Consider the following 20,783-nt stretch of genomic DNA (forward strand, 5'->3'; position numbering starts at 1 on the left):
ATGTTTTCAACTGTGGAACAGAAGTACAGGCATAATCTTGGAGATACTGTGGGTTCAAGTTCCAGACCACCACAATATCGCAAAATGTGAGTCACACATATTTTCTGGTTTCCCAGACATAAAAGTTATGCTTATACCACACTGTAGTCTATTAAGTGCGCAATAACATCGTGTACTTTTAATGCTAAAAATATGTGAACCATCATGTAAGCCAGGCATGTCCAACAGGTAGATCATGATCTACTGGTAGATCACGGGGTGTTCCTGGTAGATCTTGGTTGATCTCTGGCCCCCCAGCGATCTCCTTAGAAGCAAAAGAAGCAAAACAACAACAACGGCTTTCTAAAAAAGCTCCACAACATTGCCATTCTCCAAAAAGCTCCACAACTTTGGCTTCCTACAAAAGCTAAACAACTCTTGCTTCCCAAAAAAAAGCTCAAAAACTTTAGGTAGGTCACTGCTAGATTTTTTTATGACAATGGGTAGATCACTGCTAGTTTTTTAATACTGTGAGTAGATCACAGTCTATTGGGAGTTGGACGTCCCTGAGCCTTCAGCGAATCACAATCTTCTGGCTGATGGAGGGCACTACCTTGATGTTGGTAGTTGCTGACTGATCAGGCACCTGCATCCTCATAAGGAGCAGCTGGGCAGGCTCTATAGCCTCGTCTCCAATCCACCACCAGCACCAGCAACACCTCCAGTGCTTCAATTAGTTGTTGTTGTTTTTAAAAAAGCACTATCTATGGTGCACAATAAAACTATGCACAATAAAGTGAGGTATGCCACTATATTTATCTCATGAGTCAAGTTGTGCATATATGTACCAAGTGTACTATCAGTTCTGTTTCATTAAGTAAATTCACTTTTTTTATTTAAAACAAAAACAAAACTCCCTGTTAAGGCACAAACCACCCTTAATGTTATTAGCAGCCAAATATCATCAACACTTGATAGCTGTGTATAATGAGAGGTTGTTGTTTAGGTCCAGTAACTGCATGTGGTAGTATTCCCATTAGGCCTGAAGTAATTACAAGAAATTTAAGTGAGAACAGAGGTTAATCAACCTTACACCCTCATGTTTATTCTTCATAACAAGGCAGAAATCAAGCTGTTCCTGTGTTTTATTTGCCCTGTGGTGTAAAAATATATATAGTCTTCACAAAACTTTCATTTTGCACCTACTAAAGACAGCATTTTAAAAGATCTTGGGTGAAAACTGTTGAATGTGTAACTAATATCAGTATACTGAACATTTCTGAGATTCATATTTTAAATGTACAGTGGTACCTTGGTTCTCGAACGTAATCTGTTCCAGAAGTCCGTTCGACTTCCGAAATGTTTGAAAACCAAGGTGTGGCTTCCGATTGGCTGCAGGAGCTTCCTGCACTCAAGCAGAAGCCATGTTGGATGTTCAGCTTCCTAAGAACGTTTGAAATCTGGAATACTTACTTCCGGGTTTTCGGTGTTCGGGAGCCGATTTATTCGTAACTAAGCCATTCGAGAACAAAGTTTCCACTGTATTCAGCTTAAAACCTTTCTATATTCAAGTCTCTCATCTTTATTCACCTATATTTTAGCAGATGACAATGCAATTCCCCAGTTATATCAGATGGAAAAGGGTAGGACTGTCTTACTCCAGACAGTAAGAGTTCCTTTGCAATTCCCCATTTTAAATGATAATGTATTAATGTCAATATTATGCCTCCTAAAACTGGAAATACAACAAACAACAACAACAACAACAACAACAACAACAACAACAACAACAACACACTCTAAAGGACCAACCATCTTAGCAGGATCATAAAATTGTTGGGATAAAATTATACACACACTCCTTCTGGAGTAAATCTTATTGAAGTCAATAAGACCTGCTTCCACCTAAACATGCACAAGATCAAAATCCAAGCCCCCGCATCCCAAAAAAAAGGAGTCTCATGGTATTAGTGGCATTATTTATCATTCACTCCTGACATTATATTTAACAATTATTTGACCTTTATACTGTTCAACAGTTTTGAAAAAGCATAGCAGACTATTAATCTATATTTCTTTGGATTATTATTATTATTAAAAAAATTTAATGGTCCGGAGTAAATCCTATTAATATTGTTGGCAAAAAATTCCCCAGAGTGATTTCCTGAAGGGCTTTGAAGCGAGAAAGAACTTTGTACTGACTAAAAGCAAACTAGTTATAAAACCCAGCGTTTTGTTTCATGAGATCATCACCCCCCCCCCTGCAAATCTAATTTAAGGCAAGGAGGGGAAATGCCAACTGTCTCGTGTTGAAGCACAATACCTCATGCACTTTCTCCCATTTACAGATTGAAAGCTATATAATGTAATATAATATAATATACGGTAATATAATGAATATAATATACAATGGTACCTCGACTTACGAACGACTCAACAACCGAATTTTTCGACTTACGAAGGTGCCTTCAGAACGGATTAAATTCGTAAGTCGAGGCACCACTGTAATATAATTTATTATTTATACCTTGTCCATCTGGCTGGGTTTCCCCAGCCACTCTGGGTGGCTTTCCCTCAAAATGGCTGCTTTTCTTACATTACACCCTTGGGGAATGGCCAAAACTCAGTGGTAAAGGGGATCTGCCTTACATGCAGAAGGTCCTGGACACAATTCCCACATCTCCTTAGCAGCTTGAATAATAAAGCGGGAGGGCTGATGGGATGCTGTGCTGTTCAACGTGCCTTCCATCAGCAGAGGGGTACTAATTGGCTACAACCCCAAGATTCCAGAAACACAGTTCTAGAGGATGCTATTTGCATCCTGGCTTTGGGCAAATCTATTTTCACTTCCTATCATTTTGAAAGACAACTCTGTAGAGAAAATGCTATCCCTATGCAGCTGTTGCTACACAATTGTAATGCCACTATGCAAACTTCAGATAATCCTGCAGTGAGTATGAATGGTGGACAACTGTGTCAGTTATCCACTGCGTTTGCCACAATAGAAAGGTAACATAAGATAGCCTCATAACAAGCTGGAAATTTTCCTTTGAACCATTAATCATTTCTGACTAAAGAAGACTCCATCAAGGAACAGGAGATACACTTAAGAGGTTTTCCATAAGTACAGTAGTTGGAATAGCACAATAGTCCTATTCTGGTAGGTATCATGGCATGCGAAGCAAGAACATATTATTATTTAGGCTGTGGTTGTGGTCGTCGTTCAGTCATCTTAGTCATGCTCGACTCTCCGTGACCCCATGAACCAGAACATGTCTTAGAATTTCTTCTCAAAGCTTCTCCTTTTGTCCATGGAGTGTTCATGGCAAAATACTGGAGTGGTTTGCCAGTTCCTTCTCCATTAGGCTGTGATACAAAGCAGCAAATTCCATTTAACTCAGTGGTGCTTACTTTCAATACACTATTCTTGGGATCAAGGAATTAAGCTTGAAATTTCTGTAGCTTTCTTTACATTCCTGATAACAAGTCATGGCAGGCAGTTTGGGAGAACAGTCAAAAGTTCAGTAGTTAAAGTGAAAGGAAAGGAGAACTGCCCAAAACACACACCCAGAATTACATTGTATGAAAACTGCTTTTCCCGAAACTGGACAGTAACTTTGGCCTTTTCAACTTACCCAATTTTACTATGACCCATACTGAATCACACTAGACAGGTTAAGATTTAACAAGCGAAGTTGCCCACAATGATAAATCTGGAATGCTTCCAGTCTGCAAGACCATGTTCAGTTGCTGAGTAATATACATTTATTTCCTTTATATTCACCATGTAAATGTTTTGCAAAACATTATGTGTGTTGCCATTACAAGTAAGTTTGTCAAAGGCCTCTGCACTCAGGGCTTTTAAAATGCAGGATACACACCCCATAGACAACAGACAACCATTTTCCTCACTGAGCCACAATTCCAGAGTGGTATAACTCTGGGAACTGTAGTTCTGTAACATGAATATGGGTCTCTCCTAATACCTCTTAGCACTCTTTACAAACCACACTCTCCAATATTCTTTGGGGGTAGCCATGACAACTATAGTGATATAGGGTGACAACACGAGAACGGGCTTTTTCTGTGGTGTCTCCCCATTTGTTCCCCAGATTATGAGTCTACCGCTCTTAACCACTACACCACACTGGCTCTCACCAGGGGCCCGCACACAAACCGCCCTGCAATCTTCAGATGAAGGGCTGTATACAAATTTAATAAATAATTAGAATAATATAGCGTTTAAAATATATAATACAGAAAGAGCCTGACAGTGATCATTAAAGTAACACAAATGTCCCCCAAAGGAGTGTGGAATGGGTGGAATGTCAAGCTGGCTGCCTCCTGAACCAGTCATATGATTGCTTTGTCAGGTAGCCAGCTGCAGTAGGTGTACCCAACTGACATTTTTGGCATATTGCTCCAGCAAGGGAATTCAGATCACAACTGGAAGTTCCAAGAGAAAGCCTTAGGGATTTCTACATAATAAATACATGTGTTGAGGATTAGAGTGGAAGTCCACAGAAAGCACAGGCAAGACAACGGGTGATGAAAATGGTAATGACAGTGGCTGGCACAGAAGAAATAACTCTGCAATATAAATACCTCTATACAACCATAGCAAAGTTTTTATTTTTCAAGATAGTCCTGTTACGGGGGGGGGGGGGCACTTAAGACTGGAATCCCCAGCCATATGAAGTACTGCAAAGAACCAGCAACACATACTGTAATCAAACCGCACTTGCAAGAAAGACAGAATCTAATATGTTACAGTAGCATGAGAAGCAAGGCAATCAGAACAGCACAGTCAGTAAGTATGGCATTTGTGCTTTCAGCAACTTAGATTGACCTTGTTTGACATGGCACTATACCATGACTTAGTGCTACATGAATGAGCTGTAGGAAACTTCATGCTCATACTCTCACCCATCCCTCAACAAGCATGCTTTAGACCAGCCTACATGTCAAACACTAGAAAGTCCTGAAACCATGTCACAAGGTTTTCTGCATCAAGTAATGATCTCAGATTTACTGTGATAGCAACACAAGAATGTCCTGGGAAATCATTAAATCTAGATAACGATAATGCATTCAAAGGCTTAGTTATCATTATTTGATAAGCAGAGTAAGGGCACAATTTTTAAAAGCTGTGGCTATTCAATGCAACTGGTTCATGACCTTTAATATTCCTATTAATAAAATCCCCTTCATGGATCAATGCCTTGTCGTGGCAAAGGGGCTTGAATAACTCAGAGAAGCTATGAGCTATGCCATGCAGGGCCACCCAAGATGGACAGGTCATAGTGGAGAGTTTTGACTAAACGTGATCCACCTGGAGAAGGAACTGGCAAGCCACTCCAGTATCCCTGCCAAGAAAACTCCATGGACAAAGACAACAGGCATATAAAAGTTATGACGCTGGAAGATGAGCCCCTCAGGTCGGAAGGCGTCCAACATGCTACTGAGGAAGAGCGGAGGACAAGTACAAGTAGATTCAGAGCTGATGAAGCGGCTGGGCCAAAGCCGAAAGGACACTCAGTTGCGGATATGCCTGGAAGCGAAAGGAAAGTCCGATGCTGTAAAGAAAAATATTGCATAGGAACCTGGAATGTAAGAACCATGAGTGGAGGTAAGCTGGATGTGGTCAAAAATGAGATGACAAGAATAAATATCGACATCCTGGGCATCAGTGAACTAAAATGGAAGGGAATGGGTGAATTCAGTTCGGGTGACTATCATATCTACTACTGTGGGCAAGAATCCTGTAGCAGAAATGGAGTGGCCCTCATAGTCAACAAAAGAGTGGCAAAAGCTGTAATGGGATGCAATCTCAAAAATGACAGAATGATCTCGATACGAATCCAAGGCAGACCTTTTAACATCACAGTAATCCAAGTTTATGCACCAACTACCGGTGCTGAAGAAAGTGAAATTGACCAATTCTATGAAGACCTACAACAACTTCTAGAAATGACACCAAAGAAGGATGTTCTTCTCATTACAGGGGATTGGAATGCTAAAGTAGGGAATCAAGAGATAAAAGGAACAACTGGCAAGTTTGGCCTTGGAGTTCAAAATGAAGCAGGGCAAAGGCTAATAGAGTTCTGTCAAGAGAACAAGCTGGTCATCACAAACACTCTCTTCCAACAACACAAGAGACGACTCTACACATGGATATCACCAAATGGGCAGCATCGAAATCAGATTGATTATATTCTCTGCAGCCAAAGATGGAGAAGCTCTATACAGTCAGCAAAAACAAGACCTGGAGCTGACTGTAACTCAGATCATCAGCTTCTTATAGCAAAATTCCAGCTTAAACTGAAGAAAGTAGGAAAAACCACTGGGCCAGTAAGATACAATCTGAATCAAATCCCTTATGAATACACACTGGAAGTGAGGAACAGGTTTAAGTATTTAGATTTGGTGGACAGAGTTCCTGAAGAACTGTGGATGGAGGCTCGTAACATTATACAGGAGGCAGCAACGAAAACCATCCCAAGGAAAAGGAAATGCAAGAAAGCAAAATGGCTATCCAACGAGGCCTTACAAATAGCGGAGGAGAGGAGGCAAGCAAAATGCAAGGGAGATAGGGAAAGATACAGGAAACTGAATGCAGATTTCCAAAAAACAGCAAGGAGAGACAAGAGGGTCTTCTTAAATGAGCAATGCAAAGAAATAGAGGAAAACAATAGAATGGGGAAAACCAGAGATCTGTTCAAGAAAATTGGAGATATGAAAGGAACATTTCGTACAAAGATTACCATAATCAAGGACAAAAGTGGTAAGGACCTAACAGAAGCAGAAGACATCAAGAAGAGGTGGCAAGAATACACAGAGGAATTATACCAGAAAGATATGGAGGTCTCATACACCCCAGGTAGTGTGGTTGCTGACCTTGAGCCAGACATCTTGGAGAGTGAAGTCAAATGGGCCTTAGAAAGCATTGCTAATAACAAGGCCAGTGGAAGTGATGATATTCCAGCTGAACTATTTAAAATTTTAAAAAATGATGCTGTTAAGGTGCTACACCCAATATGCCAGCAAGTTTGGAAAACTCAGCAATGGCCAGAGGATTGGAGAAGATCAGTCTACATCCCAATTCCAAAGAAGGGCAGTGCCAAAGAATGCTCCAACTACCGCACAATTGCGCTCATTTCACACGCTAGCAAGGTTATGCTTAAAATTCTACAAGGCAGGCTTAGGCAGTATGTGGACCGAGAACTCCCAGAAGTGCAAGCTGGATTTCGAAAGGGCAGAGGAACCAGAGACCAAATAGCAAACATGCGCTGGATTATGGAGAAAGCTAGAGAGTTCCAGAAAAACGTCTACTTCTGCTTCATTGACTATGCAAAAGCCTTTGACTGTGTCGACCACAGCAAACTATGGCAAGTTCTTAAAGAAATGGGAGTGCCTGATCACCTCATCTGTCTCCTGAGAAATCTCTATGTGGGACAAGAAGCTACAGTTAGAACTGGATATGGAACAACTGAGTGGTTCAAAATTGGGAAAGGAGTACGACAAGGTTGTATATTGTCTCCCTGCTTATTTAACTTATATGCAGAATTCATCATGCGAAAGGCTGGACTAGATGAATCCCAAGCCGGAATTAAGATTGCCGGAAGAAATATCAACAACCTCAGATATGCAGATGACACAACCTTGATGGCAGAAAGCGAGGAGGAATTAAAGAACCTTTTAATGAGGGTGAAAGCGGAGAGCGCAAATTATGGTCTGAAGCTCAACATCAAAAAAACCAAGATCATGGCCACTGGTCCCATCACCTCCTGGCAAATAGAAGGGGAAGAAATGGAGGCAGTGAGAGATTTTACCTTCTTGGGCTCCTTGATCACTGCAGATGGTGACAGCAGTCACGAAATTAAAAGACGCCTGCTTCTTGGGAGAAAAGCAATGACAAACCTAGACAGCATCTTAAAAAGCAGAGACATCACTTTGCCGACAAAGGTCCGTATAGTTAAAGCTATGGTTTTCCCAGTAGTGATGTATGGAAGTGAGAGCTGGACCATAAAGAAGGCTGATCGTCGAAGAATTGATGCTTTTGAATTATGGTGCTGGAGGAGACTCTTGAGAGTCCCATGGACTGCTAGAAGATCAAACCTATCCATTCTGAAGGAAATCAGCCCTGAGTGCTCACTGGAAGGACAGATCGTGAAGCTGAGGCTCCAATACTTTGGCCACCTCATGAGAAGAGAAGAATCCTTGGAAAAGACCCTGATGTTGGGAAAGATTGAGGGCACTAGGAGAAGGGGACGACAGAGGACAAGATGGTTGGACAGTGTTCTCGAAGCTACGAACATGAGTTTGACCAAACTGCGGGAGGCAGTGCAAGACAGGAGTGCCTGGCGTGCTATGGTCCATGGGGTCACGAAGAGTCGGACACGACTAAACGACTACAACAACAACAACAACAACAATTAATAAAATGCATGACCACTTAGGATCAAGTTTACAAATACTAAGCTCTTGCAATATATATATATATATATATATATATATATATATATATATATAGACAGAAAGCAGACAACATCTAAACACAATCACGTGTCAATTAGAAGAAGAAGAGGAGGAGGAGGAGGAGTTTGGATTTGATATCCCGCTTTATCACTATCTGAAGGAGTCTCAATTAGTGTAGAACAACATCACTTATGGATGCCATTATTACTAGTTTCCTTAATCAAACATGCACTGGAAACAAGTGATCAGTAACCAACTTCAAGTCAAACAACATTCCACCAGCCAAGTATTGTGATCTGCCAAGTGCTTCACAACTTGCCTTTCTGTACTATAGTTTCAAATAGACAACAAAACAGGTGTTTTGTCAAGACTCTGATAAACCACCCTACATGGCTGACTGCTTAGGTCACAGACTTCACACAGGCCAGCCAATCTGTGTCAAATCAAACTACAGGTAACTCTTCCCGCCCCCCATTTTCACAAAAATTAAAGAAAGCAGTTAAGCAAGTCTATGTTCATCAATACATTTTAAAAAGGCATACTGTGGTTTTAGAAGCTCATTTGCTGAAACAGCTTTTCTATGCCTTCTTCACCTCCACAGTTATGTGCCTAGAATAATAAAAAGACTTAGCTCACATGATTTCCAAAAAACTTACTTAACTATTGTTCCCCTTATCTCTAATCTCCAGTCATACAATATACCCAAAGAAAGAAATTAACTATCTATTTTATCAAAATAAATCATAGTGTCATCTACATGTTTACTCATAACCAAGGCCAACTCTGATAACTATGAATCAGGTTACAGCCTAAACATGTAAGGACCCTTCACTCACTTACAAGCTTTCTTTTCACCCAGCCAAACTTATTTGATGGTAAAGATGCTTAAGCTTGTGCCTTAAGATTCATTAGGCATCGAACTGCTGAAAGTAAAACTTCCCAAGTTTATTTTAAATGTTGTAATGAAGAACTTCACTAAAATGTATCCATGTGATCACCTTATATGCGCCTAGAGGCCAGAATCAAGATTCGGAAAGCCAGCCAGAAGTCAGTTTTTAGGCACCCATTCTGAGGGATAGGGAGACAGGGCCACACAACCTGTTGAGGAGCTAGGAATGAATTTACATGTTTAACAGAACCCTTTTAGTGTCTCCACAAAACCCTAGAAACATACTAAGGTTTCATACTCAAACCGTAGAAAAATAATTTGGACTGGAGGGGTCTGATCACTAGTTCACTTGTATACATGCAAGCTTCACATCAGCCTTCACAAACCTAGTGCCCTGGGTTGGGAAAGTCTTCCATACATGGACTCATTGCATCTGCCACCACTATTTGCAGCTCCCCTCTGCTCTATAAGCCAATATATCTGCTAGCGGAGATTCATGCTGCATCCAGCTGATGAAACAATATACATGCATTTTTAAACAACTAACCTGTATATTCGTTGACAAACTACAGGTACTATAAATTATTCCTAGATCACATATTACTTTGCTGCAGTTCATACTGGCTTCAAGGAAGGAAAAGAATTGTGTAAATGGGATCATTCCTTGATCATAAAATGTTTGGAAAATGTGCGTTGGATGTCTAGTTCCAGGAAAATCCAAAACAAAGATAGTTGATATAAAAGTGCAAGAAATTTAAAAAATGAAAAAAGTATCACTCTGAGTCTAAGCATCATTTCTGAAAAGAGCCTTACTTTGACCAAAACAGCCATCTCTATGGTAAGTGGAAACTCTTTTCCCTCTTAGCGAAAAAGATAAAGGCGATTAAGCTGGAATTATTTCCCAGTGACCTATATAATTGTGTCAGCTTGCCAGTTACTATTAGTGCAGGCCATCTAGGGATGGAATGGCAATAACCACAACCTAACCCTTTTCTGGGGGCAATGGGAAAGGGTCGATCCAATCAATTTTAAAACAGAACAGTACTGTAATTATTAGTAGCGATGTGAAGTAAACAAAGTTTGCTGTAACGTGTTGCTACCTTCCTCTAGCTAAGAAAGCCGCTTCCTTGTTTGCCCCTCCCACAGCAGCAGCATCCACCCCCCCAGCAGGGAGAGGATTAAGTTTGTTAACTCAAGAGAGAGACCGGTTTCGTCTGGGCAGAGTTTGACAGTGAGGGAAGACTTTTGAGTCATCTGCCGCTCGTGTTCTTACAAAACCCGAGGCAAGCAGCACCCAACCCTCCCTCTCCTGCATTTGCAAATTGCAATGCTTTGTGCGGACGCATCTTGCAACCAGGCACGCTGAGGGGGAGGGGAGGAGAGAAAACTCCCGGGTTCCAAACCTTTTTGGAGAGGCAACAAGTGTTTCAGAAATACTTTCAGGCACGGGAGGAGGAGGTGAGGGAGAAACCCGACACGGGAAAAGGCGGGAAGACTTCACAAACCTCTCCAAGCCTTTCTTTTCTTCCTCCCTTTTCAAGCTTTGCAACAGGCGTGCCCCTCCTCCTCCGCTGAAACCTGAACTGGCCCATCACCTCTGGGAGGCACAACAAAACGCCGCACGCAAGCAAGTGCACCACCCGGCTCCTTCCTAGGCCGCAGTGGTAATTCGAGGTCAAAACGGCGTCATTCCCGGGGGTCGCGACCGACTCCCCATGAGAGCAAAGCATCCTCCAGCTCGGCGCGACCCCTCAGTCCGGAGTGAAGAAACGCGAAACTCCCCTAAAGAGGAAAATTCCTCTCGGGAGAAACACGTGGGTGGGTGAGCCGCTGCCACATCAGATTAACACTAAAGAATTAAAAGGAGCGAAGGAATACCTGGGCGGCCTCGAGCGCCTCCTCGGCGATTGTTTTGCTCGGTGGTGGTGCTCTTCGCCCCTGCCGGGTACTTTATCTAGAGTAGTGAGCCTCCCATGTCCGGAGAGCAGAAAGTTTTCTCCACGGCGAGGCGCTTCCCCCCGACACGGGTTCCCTGGGAGTTGGCTCAGCCCCGCGCAATCCTCTGGGCGCCGCTGCGCTGCCTCTGGGGAGAGAGGCGGGGAGGCGCTGCTAACAACAACAACAGCTCCAGCAGCAGCAGCAGGTAAATCCCTCCCTTGCGCTGGAGCAGCCGGCTTTGAGCAATAATCCTCCAAGCACTGGAGGGAAGGGCGGGGGAGAAGGAGAGGCTGCTCCGCCGAGTCCCTGCCAGCCCCTTTCCAGAAAACACAGTTGGAACAACAGCAGTTTGACGGCGTGCGGGCGGCGCAGGAATGGAGAAACTGGGCGGGCGGCGGGGCGCGTAACAAGGCAGCCAGCGTGGGCTGCAAGCGGGCCTTGGGTTTGGGGGCGTGTGAGTCACGAGGAAGAAAGAGCTGGAACGTGTAACGTGAGTGTCTTCACGCACCTCTGGGGCTTAATTTCCTGAGCCTTGATTTTCACCCCGGTTTTAAAGACCTGGCCTCCGCGGAGTCCCATCATGAGCTGCCTGCTCGCTCTGCTTAGGGATGGCCGCTTATCTGCAAACGAAGCGCCTTTTCTGCTGACGCCTCGGAGCAAGTAGGAGGTGGAGACCTCTCTTGTCCCTTCGCTCGCTGAATATTTCTGGTTCCTTCTAAGTCTGCAAAATGTCAAGGGGGTTCAGGGAGGAGTATCCTCTCTACAATAAAAACTCGCATTGCACGGACAGGTGGGATCCAGTCGGACTGCCAATGCCAGCTGAAATTCTGTCCCTAAGGGGCAACAGAAAAAGAGTAAGAAAAGGGGGAAAGAAGGATTGAGCTTTAGTGGTTTAATATAATATGATTTGACAAGTAAGTGTTTAGAGCAGGCATCCCCAAACTCGGCCCTCCAGATTTTTTGGGACTACAACTCTCATCATCCCTAGCTAACAGGAGCAGTGGTTAGGGATGATGGGAATTGTAGTCCCAAAACATTTGGAGGGCCGAGTTTGGGGATGCCTGGTGTAGAGCATAGGATATAGTTCAGGCAAAATTAGGAGCTTTCAAGTGCCACGTAAATCCCCTGGCACTGGCAGGATTATGTCCACAGAGTTCTCCGCTGTCCATGTGCATGATCCAGAAGTCCTTACAACAACCCTGTAAGGCAGGTGGGACAAGGGTCTTTCCTTGCTCACCCAAAATAAGCAAAGTGGGATTCCTATGGCTAATGAAGGTGGCAGAAGTAGCAGGGACAGCTAAGACGGCAGGCGTAGACTTTTCCTTTTTGTCTCAAGCAGTAATGAAAGGTTAAGAGCATAAGTCCTGGTGAATCAGACCAAAGGCCCATCTACTCCAGCATCTTGTTCTTACAGTGGCTAACCAGATTCCTATGGGAAGGCTGTAGACATTACAAGTAGCTGCTGATGGACTTGTTCCTCCATTAATTTGTCTTAGCCTCTTTAAACGGCATGCAAGTAGGTGAATATCATTTTACATTTTGTGGGAGCAATTTCAATAGTTTAGCTTAGTATTGTGTGAAGAAGTTTATTTTGTCTGTCCTGAATCTTCCCACAGCCACCTTTGTTGGATGGACCCCATTTCTAGTATCAGGAGCGCCATGGGGGGGGGAGAGAGCAAGCCTCCCCCCCCCATTTTCTAGTAGGGGGCTGGGTCTCAATACTCTGCAGCTTGCAGCAGGCCCTATTGGGCCTTCCCGCAGCTGCAGTCTACCTGTGGCCGGCAACAGGTTTCACAGGGCCTACCTGCAACCACCCCCTCCAGAGCTTCCAGCAGCTGCAATGGCCCCCGCCAGGCCTGCTCGCAGACTCTGCTGGGCCTTGCCATAATGGACACCGCCAGGCCTCCTACCACTGTGTGTGTGTGTGTCTAGTTTTGTGAGAGAGAAAAGCGTCTTCCCAGTCCTACCCAGTATCTTCATGCCATGCATGAACTTATAAACATCTATCATGCCCCTCCTTATTTGCCTTTTTTCTAAACTATCAAGCCCCTAATGCAGTGGTATCTCGGTTTTTGAACGTCTCCATTGACAAATGTTTTGGTTTTCGAATGACGCACACCCGGTAGTAAATGGTTTGGTTTTCAACCAAAGGTCAGCACCAACACTTTGAATTGTGCTCGGAAATGTACTGGAAGCCAATGTAGGTCTTTCAAGACCAGTGTTATGTGGTCTCGGCGGCCACTCCCGGTCACCAATCTAGCTGCCGCATTCTGGATTACAGTAGTTGTAGTTTCCAGGTCACCTTCAAAGGTTGCCCCACATAGTCCAATGATTAATGGTTGCTGTTGCTCTTTGATAAAAGGAGCAGGGAAAGTAGTTACCCTATAGTAGCAAGCTCCATCTTCAATGGCGGACCTTGGGCTCTCAAATTTCAGCAGCACCCTGTACTAAAATCCCCCCCTGCCTCTCACACTCTGTTTTACAGCATTGTTTTGGTGCCCCTGCAGCATGACACCCCGTGTGCAACCACACCAGTTGTGCTAACCTAAAACCTTCTCTGTCATCTTCATTGAATTTTTGAGACTGGAGAATCTTCTATAGTTAGAAAACTTTGGACCAATCAATGTCTCAGGAACATGCTTTTGAAGGCATTATGCTAACACGATTTCTATTGTCCATGCTTTAAAAAGGACAATCTGAACTAAGCACTCTTATGTGTTGCAATGTCAGCCATGGGTGTGGCCAAGTGGGGGCAGGGGGAGCAGCTACCCCCAAATCAAGTAAAACAATAGAAATACTTAACTGACCATTCACATCGGTTCTGCCGCCCCAACAAAAGTCCTGGCTATGCCCATGATGTCAGCCAGAACTAGGAATGATATAATGACTAATCTTGACACAATTAGAAAATTCCTGTGTTTATAGACACTGAAGGTTAAAGGGAAAGAGTTAACTGTTAACTGTGTTAACTGGCAGGGTGGGGAACTGAATCCAGAAGAAACGTGACACAAGCAAAGGTGTCATAAAATATATCTTATGTACTGTTCTGGATTAACCTACTTCACAAATCATTTCTTTACAGTTCTGTCAATTGCTCTTTTTTCTTTTCTCAGTGTTTCAGTTACAGTGGTGCCTCACTAGACAAATTTAATTCGTTCCACGGGTCTATTCTTATAACGAAAAATTTGTCTAGCGAATCCCATAGGAATGCATTGGAATTTTTTTTTTAAAAAAATTGCCCATAGGAACGCATTAATTGAATTTCAATGCATTCCTATGGGAAACTGCGATTCGCTAGACGAATTTTTCGTAAAACGAATTTGTCTAGCGAGGCAACCTCTGCTAGAAAAATCCTTTCTTTAAGCGAAAATTTTGTCTTACAGGGCGTTTGTTAAGCGAGGCACCACTGTATTGGGCTTATTTCCCTTTACTCTTTGTACACTTACTCTTGGCAATCTGGTTTCTTTTTTTGACTTTCAGTATCCTACTGACAATATCTAGCTCTTCACCCTTCCCACCCCCGTTTCCTCTTCTCCTGCTGTTTTTACCAATATGTCTAGTCTATATCTGCCTGGATGCTGGATCATTATCTCAAACTTAATACCGGTATCTAATATGTTTTCCATGGAGAGCAATAGGAGTTGCATTCCAAGGAACTAATAACATTTCTACTTGTGGCAGTCGGGCTACAGGTGGCACAAAACTGGGGTGGGTGGGTGTGGAATCAGCAAACTTGCGATTTGCCTTACGGAGACAAAAGAGATGGACAGTGGCATTAATGGAGACACTTACAAAATATACAAGAGCTCTAAATGGAACTCAAGACACCAACTATTGGCACTTCTTTTATTATTTTCCTGCCTGGAAATCCATCTATACATGTAAAAGTGTACTTTCTTCAAATGTCTATTGATATATTAGCACAGTTTTGATGCTTACTTTTGTAAAAACTGAATAAAAACATTTAAAAACAACGTTAATATGTACAAGCCTAATGTTGCAATCCTATACACCATTTCCTGGGAGGAAGCCCCAGTGAACTTATTGGGACTTTCTTTTGAGTAAACATGTATAGAAGTGCACTGTGCATGTATTGTGTTTCTCCCTAAATCAGGGTGACTCATCTGCGGTCTTCCATATCTAGCTGGACTCATATCTAACTTTCCCTCAGCCCAGCCAGCACAGTCAGAGATGTAGTTCAACAACATCTGGAGGGCCATAGGTTAGCCATTCCTCCTTAAACCTTTGCTGCTGGCTTATTTTTCTCGTTCAGTTAGAAATATTATCCTCTAGTCTTCTCAGCAAATGTTTATCCTTCTCTTTGTTTCATATTTCTGCTTTGGCCAAAGTCTGCCCCCCCCATTCTTTCTCTAGAACATTCTGAAAATTGATCTGAGATAAACATTATCTCAGTTTTCAACTCTTCTGTTCATTTAGTGCTTGTTTCTTCACTTTTATATATTTATATTTTTCCCTTTGCTGGATTTCTCTGCTGTTTTTGCAGTAAGTTTTGAACTGATCTCCATGATATTGCTCCCTTCTTATTTATCTCTCTCAAATCTTCCCAGGACCAACATTCATCTAACACTAATCTTTTTGGTAAACTGACACACCCTTACTCTGTTCCTTGTCGCTGCTCTTTCTTTAGTCATCTTGCGGATGGAATATTCAGGTGACATATCCGCTCTTGTATTTTCCATCTTAATGCATTGTTTGGCTTTTCTGTTTCTTATTCTGAAGTTAATTATTGTATTTTTGTTCCTACTCTCCTTCTTTCACTTTCTCCCAACTTGTACAAAGGTTATCCTTTCTCTCTAACTTTCCCTCATGATGTTTAGATTCTAAGCCTGCAGGCAGGGTCTTGTGGGTTTATAATATTATTTCTGTGTAGTATCTAGCGCATATTAGGCATTCTGTAAATTATAATACTGTAAATAATAATGTTCTTTCTCTACAAATATTAAGACAATAGTAAGATATACATATTTTCCTTCATTTTTAATATTTTCATCCAGCAAAACTATCACTTTGAATATACATTTTCATTCATTCATCATCATCATTATTATGCAGGAGACACTACAATTTACTTCTTTTGAGGGATTATTATTATGCAGGACGCACTACATTTTACTTATTTTGAGGGATTCAGAAGTCATAAACAGTCTCTTATGAATGCACGAAAAGCTGTCAAGATGTCAGCTCACATATCCTGGATCAACTCATTTAAGAAAGATTTCCCATGACATGGCAAACTATGATCCACCTAAACATTTCACTTTTTATGTCCATTCTGTTGTCCTTGGCCGGATCTCTCCCCCCCCCCCCCCGTTTGGATTACAGTCCTATTTTAAGACGGGTGTACACTACACTAAAAAAAAGTATTCACAATTGTATGACTCAGACCTGAGATCATCTGTGACATAGAGTTATTCATGCATTTTTTGTTATTTTGAGTAACAGCGTCTTCCTATACATGTCTATTCAGAAGTAATCCCTGTTAAGTTTGCTAGGACAGGTAAGTGTGTTTAGTAGTTTGCAGCCTAAGAATTACTCATTTATTCCAGTTAACTCTGGTTCTATCAAAAGTGCTTCTAGTTTCCAAATATACTGTAGTTGTGCACTGTTTCTTTAAAGCTCATGCCCCTCACTGCTAGCAACATACAACATAGATATTGGTATCTTTTCCCTTGTCGTGTGAAAAAGTGCTAGAGGGGGTAATCTTTGGCTGTGAGAAAAAGGACTAAGAACCAACAAGACGTACTGCTTCTGTGTTTCAGCTTGCAAGTTTTCAAGTGTGGGTCTCATTTTGGAAGAAAATAGAACGGAATGATTTTGTTACACATATCTGTGTATAATGTATTGTTTGCCCCTGAAGTGATCATCAATTGAACTGAAATAGGAGGAACTTTGGTTAAGTTACAAGCTCTTGATCCACAATTGAGAATAAAACTAAATAGCAATTTTAAAAGAAAGAAAGAAGAAGCAGCTGGCCTCTGAGGAATCAGTTACACAATGTGCCTGGTTCTGTGCCAGTCTCCAGATTCCATGTGCTTTGTGTATATTTTCTTTCTTAAATTAAAATGGCTTTGGGTTGTTTTCAAAATCTTGAGATTCCAACAATACACAATCAAATTGCTGATTCCATCAGTGGGCACAACTAGCATATTATATGATGACTGACCATGATAATATTAACTCTCACTGCTTTAGGGGGTGTTGAATGAAAAGAGTAAAGAACATGGCATGAGAATAAAAAGTAAAGTGTTATATATTTTGCTAATTTATAACTAGCAAGGGCACACTAGGGAGTGGAGATGCCATATTTTTGTACTTGTTTTCTCTAAAGAAAGTATTTAAATCTGTCAGTAATTATTTATTCTATGTCTTCACTGCTCTCAACCAAGCTGGCATTATTTGATGTGCTCTGACTATGTGCTTAATAATGTGCTATGTAATTGGCTTTCTGACTGATGGTTGTTTTAAGGGCACCGTAGAGCCTGTTCACACACACCCCAAAACCTTTTTTTAGTCTTAAAAACTCCCATTGACTGCATTCAACATCACATACATATGCTTCTTATGTACATCGATTGGGTGCTCAGCCTTATTCTGAATGGAGTCACACTGACACCGAATGAGCAGGTAAGTGGTCTGAATGTGCTCGTAGGTCCATCTTTATCACTGGAGGCAAAAGTGCTATTCATAGTATTCAGTACCTGCTTCAAGCACTGCTAATAACAAGGCCAGTGGAAGTGATGATATTCCAGCTGAACTATGTAAAATTTTAAAAGATGATGCTGTCAAGGTGCTACACTCAATATGCCAGCAAGTTTGGAAAATTCAGCTGTGGTCAGAGGATTGGAGAAGATCAGTCTACATCTCAATCCCAAAGAAGGGCAGTGCCAAAGAATGCTCCAACTACCGCACAATTGTGCTCATTTCACACGATAGCAAGGTTATGCTTAAAATTTACAAGGTTGCATAATGCGGCATGAACGAATTTACTGGGCCCAATAATCCTGAAATTGGCTGATTCCCCAACAGAGAGACACCTTGCCTTAATTCTACAGGACTGCAACCCCCATATAACCTTGCAAGTAGCGAGGTTTTTAACCTCAGTTCTCTCCCAAAAGAGACGAAATGGTCTGTTGTTTTATTTCTAACCATAGCTTTTATACGCTTATGTTTATGTTTACGTTTATCACCAATGGCGGTGGTGTGGCCGTCTGCTGAAATCTGATTTTTGTATTTTGTATTTTATGTTGTGTGTTTTATACCTAGTGGACTTATAGCCGTAGTAAGCTCTGAACTGAACTCTACAAGGCAGGCTTAAGCAGTATGTGGACTGAGAACTCCCAGAAGTGGAGTTCCGAAGGGGCAGAGGAACCAGAGACCAAATTGCAAATGTGATGGATTATAGAGAAAGCTAGAGAGTTCCAGAAAAACATCTACTTCTGCTTCATTGACTACGCAAAAGCATTTGACTATGTTGACCACAGCAAACTATGGCAAGTTCTTAAAGAAATGGGAGTGCCTGATCATCTCATCTGTCTCCTGAGAAATCTCTATGTGGGACAAGAAGCTACAGTTAGAACTGGATATGCAATACAGTAACTGATTGGTTCAAAATTGGGAAAGGAGTACGACAAGGCTGTATATTGTCTCCCTGCTTATTTAACTTATATGCAGAATTCATCATGCGAAAGGCTGGACTGGATGAATCCCAAACTAGAATTAAGATTGCCGGAAGAAATATCAACAACCTCAGATATGCTGATGACACAACCTTGATGGCAGAAAGTGAGGAGGAATTAAAGAACCTTTTAAGGAGGGTGAAAGATGAGAGCGCAAAATATGGTCTGAAGCTCAACATCAAAAAACCCAAGATCATGGCCACTGGTCGCGTCACCTCCTGGCAAATTTAAGGGGAAGAAATGGAGGCAGTGAGAGATTTTACTTTCTTGGGTTCCATGATCACTGCAGATGGTGACAGCAGTCACAAAATTAAAAGACGCCTGCTTCTTGGGAGAAAAGCAATGACAAACCTAGGCAGCATCTTAAAAAACAGAGACATCACCTTGCCGACAAAGGTCCGTATAGTTAAAGCTATGGTTTTCCCAGTAGTGATGTAGGGAAGTGAGAGCTGGACCATAAAGAAGGCTGATCGCCAAAGGATTGATGCTTTTGAATTATGGTGCTGGAGAAGACTCTTGAGTGTCCCATGGACTGCAAGAAGATCAAACCTATCCATTCTTAAGTAAATCAGCCCTGAGTGCTCACTGGTGTCACGGTCCGGTCGGCGGGCGTCAGGACCAGAGGCAAGATGGTGGTGAAAAAGCAGGGTCGAGGAGCAAGGCAGAGGCGAAGGTCCACGGGGCACGAAGCAAGGCGAAGGCGAAGCAAGGGTCCAAGGAGCAAGGCGAAGGATCCAGGAACAAGAAGCAAGGCGAAGGTCCACGGGGCAAGAGCAAGGCGAAGGCGAAGCAAGGGTCCAAGGAGCAAGGCGAAGGATCCAGGAACAAGAAGCAAGGCGAAGGTCCACGGGGCAAGAGCAGGGCGAAGGCGAAGCAAGGGTCCAAGGAGGAAGGAGCAAGGCGAAGGATCCAGGAACAAGAAGCAAGGCGAAGGTCCACGGGGCAAGAGCAAGGCGAAGGCGAAGCAAGGGTCCAAGGAGCAAGGAGCAAGGCGAAGGATCCAGGAACAAGAAGCAAGGCGGCAGCAAGGCAAGGGTCCAAGGAGCAGGAGGCCAGCTGCAACCAGGCAGGGATAGCGTCGCTGTGGCAAAGAGCTGAAGGGAAATGCTGGGCTTTTATCCCTCCCAGCTCCTGCCACCAGGTGCAGTGAGATCTCAAGTGGCCTCACCTGGGTGACTACTCCTTGCCTCTCCAGCACAAGCTGAGGACTTCACCTGTGTGGCCACGCCTTGCTTCTCCAGCACAAGCTAAGGCAGGCACCAGTCCTGCAAAGCACTATAGGCCCCAGAGCCTGACTCCTGCCCATACTCCTGACAACTGGAAGGACAGATCGTGAAGCTGAGGCTCCAATACTTTGGCTACCTCTTGAGAAGAGAAGACTCCCTGGAAAAGACCCTGATGCTGGGAAAGATGGAGGGCACAAGGAGAAGGGGACGACAGAGGACAAGATGGTTGGACAGTATTCTTGAAGCTACCAACATGATTTTGACCAAACTGCAGGAGGCAGTGGAAGACAGGAGTGCCTGGCATGCTGTGGTCCATGGGGTCACGAAGAGTCGGACACGACTAAACAACTAAACAACAACAACAACACCTGCTTCGAATTCCAGCTGGTTCATCAGCTATGGTAGTTCTGGACCAAGATAGCTGGATCACTATCCTGCATGTTCTGGTAATGTCCCACCTTGACTATTGTGGTATGCTCTACACAGGGCTACTTTTGAAGATGAATGAGAAACTGCAGCTAGTGCAGAATGCTATCACTCAAGTATTAGCTGGTATTTAGGTGCTATAAGGCCTCA

The 20,783-nt window shown here is 42.8% G+C and overlaps 1 protein-coding gene across 1 annotated transcript in view; it reads right to left on the reverse strand.

Annotated features, from left to right (window-relative positions):
• Positions 1 to 11,649, reverse strand: part of FHIP1A (FHF complex subunit HOOK interacting protein 1A) — an 87,726-nt gene extending 76,077 nt beyond the window's left edge. The window contains exon 1 of the mRNA XM_035114011.3: positions 11,225 to 11,649. The gene's annotated coding sequence lies outside the window, so the exon portion shown is untranslated. The remainder of the gene's footprint in view (positions 1 to 11,224) is intronic.
• Between the last annotated feature and the right edge of the window lie 9,134 nt (positions 11,650 to 20,783).

This window comes from Zootoca vivipara, chromosome Z1 (assembly GCF_965207765.1).
Source record: "Zootoca vivipara chromosome Z1, rZooViv2.hap1.1, whole genome shotgun sequence".
Lineage (NCBI taxonomy): Eukaryota > Metazoa > Chordata > Lepidosauria > Squamata > Lacertidae > Zootoca > Zootoca vivipara.